At 44.3% G+C, this 2,600-nt stretch overlaps 1 pseudogene; it reads right to left on the bottom strand.

The window, feature by feature from the left end:
* Positions 1-1,510: 1,510 nt before the first annotated feature.
* LOC112312996 (small ribosomal subunit protein eS21 pseudogene) lies at positions 1,511-1,764 on the bottom strand (annotated as a pseudogene).
* Positions 1,765-2,600: the final 836 nt, after the last annotated feature.

The following is a 2,600-nucleotide window of genomic DNA, read 5'->3' as shown; positions in this document are numbered from 1 at the left end:
CCTCTCAGGACTGCCTTTGCTGTGTCCCATAGGTTTGGGGCTGTTCTGTGTTCATTTTCATTTGTTTCCAGATGCTTTTTGATTTCTTCCTTGATCTTATTGTTAACTCATTCACTGTTTAATAACATGTTGTTATTCAGTATCAATGTATGTGAATGCTTTGGAGTTTTTTCCTTGAGGCTCAAGCCACTGTGACCCGAGAAGATGTTTGGTATGATTTGAACCCTCTTGTTTTTGCTGAGGCTTGTTTTGTGTCCTACCATGTGGTCTATCTTTGAAAATGTTCCATGTGCATTTGAAAAAAATGTATATTTTGCTTATTTGGGGTGGAAGGTTCTTTATATATCAATTAAGTCCATTGTATCTAGAGTGTTGTTCAATGTCACAATATCTTTGTTGATTCTTTGCTTGCAAGATCTGTCCATTGTTGACAGTGGGGTGTTAAAATCCCCTATGATGAGTATGTTGCTGTTGATATGTTTCTTGAACTCCTCCAAGATTTTTTGTGTATATTAGGCGCTCCTATGTAGGGTGCATGTATGTTTGCAAGGGTTATATCTTCTTGATGGACTATTGTTGGGAACCATCCTGCCTGGTTTTAGGAGCTGTAACCTCGCTGAGAGGTGAAAAGGCCCCATGGCTAGGGGACCTTAGGACCGTATGCCACTAAGGAGACAAAACTTATCCTCCTGGCAGGGGTGCAGCCTCTGTCCTCTTTACTTCACCCTGCTTGGCCCCTGGAGGATGGCTGGATAGTCAATGATGGGTAAGATTCCTCGAGGGAAGGACAATCTAAGACAGGCACAGTCATGAAGGGGCCATCAGGGAAGGATTTAGGGGACTATGGAGGAGGGACAAAAGACCCTCACCCCTCAGCTTTGTCATAGCCTGAATCCTCGTTCTATCTGTAAAGAGTATCCTAATCTCTTGGCTGCCTTGCTTCCCCCACCTGATTCAGGCCTGAAACAATGCTGAAGGGGGGTGCAGCCCTGTGCCGGAACGGGTGGTTCCCGGCGGGGTAGGGGGAGAGAGGAGGCAGCGTTCAGGCCTGAGAAAGAATGTGTAAAATCCTGGGAAACCTGCTTTGCTAAGAATGCCCTCAATTTAAATGTTAAGGGTCCAAACACAAAATAAGCTTGTTTCCCAAGGTTTTACAGATGATTGGCATCACCCTATCTACCAGACCTTGACTCAAAAGGACCCCTGTGATCCCAGAAATGTTATCTGTAAACCTTACATGCATGCTATGTATATCTATGCAAACTAAACTCAATAAAAGCTCATTGAGAAAGACGCTCAAGGCCCTTCTCCTCTGAGAGATTGGCCAGCCTTTTCTCTCCAAGCAGATCATGTCTTGGTAGATTTATTCTCATCTGCAGGCCCAGAAGAGCTCTGCTGGTCTGCTGGGTAGAGTTCACCCACAGACTATTCCCATAAGTTTTTTTTGGGCGGGGGGGGGGGGGGCTCACTGTTTATTTGTGGAAAATGTCACATCTGTATTGCTCTCCAGTCAGAAGTTCTTTGAGATGTTAATGTCAGCCTTGGCCAGTCGGAGGATGGAGTCATCTGACTTGCCCATCCTGCAAATAGCCCCGTGCAGGTAGCATAGGTTTTAAACTGGCTGTTGAGCCTGCCTGTCATCTTGTCAACCTCGGCCATGTTCATCTGGATGGACACGTGGTCCTTGGCGCTGATGATGCGGTTATTGGCGGCACATTTCTGTGGCATGTAGAGGTCCATGGACTCACCAGTGTCATTCTGCATGTTGAGAGTGTGCCTGCTTCCACTGCCACGAGTGCATCCCCCCTAAAGTATTACGTAGGGACCTTCTTTTTCTCTTTTACAGCTTTTATTTTGAAGTCTATTTTGTTTGATATAAGTATTGCTACCTCAGCTTTTTTTCATGTCCATTTGCTGGAATATTTTTTTCCATCCCTTCACTTTCAGTCTGTATAGATCTTTTGTTCTTCGTTGGGTCGCTTGTAGACAGCATATATACTGGTCATGTTTTCTCATCCATTCAGCTACCCTGTGTCTTTTGATTGGAGCATTTAATCCATTTACATTTAAGGTTATTATTGATAGATACTTATTCATTGCCGTTTTTTCCTTTGTACCTGTGTTCCTCCCCGCCCCCCACCCCGCCCCCCAGCTCTCTCTTCTCTGCTTAAAGCAGTCCCTTTAGCATCTCTTGCAATGCTGGTTTAGTGGAGATGTGTTCTTTTAGCTCCCCCTTTTTTTTCCCTCTGGGAAGCTACTTATTTTGCCTTCCATTTTTATTGAGAACCTTGCTGGGTAGAGCAGCCTTGGTTGCAGGCCTTTGCTTTTCATTACTTGGAATAGTTCTTGCCATTCATTTCTGGCTTGTAGTGTTTCTGTTAAGAAATCAGCTAATAGCCTTAACAGAGCTTGCTGGTATGTTACTAGCTGTTTCTCCTTTGTGCCTTTAAGGTTCTCTCTTTGTCTTTAAATTTTGCCATTTTAATTACTGATGTGTCTTGGAGTGGGCCTCTTTGGGTTCATCCTGATTGGGACTCTCTGTGCTTCCTGGATTGGCATAACTTTTTTCCCTTCTCAAGTTAGGGAAGTTTTCTTCTATT

This window comes from Desmodus rotundus, chromosome 2, assembly GCF_022682495.2.
Source record: "Desmodus rotundus isolate HL8 chromosome 2, HLdesRot8A.1, whole genome shotgun sequence".
Classification (NCBI taxonomy): domain Eukaryota; kingdom Metazoa; phylum Chordata; class Mammalia; order Chiroptera; family Phyllostomidae; genus Desmodus; species Desmodus rotundus.
This window is presented reverse-complemented; position numbering and strand designations above follow the sequence as displayed.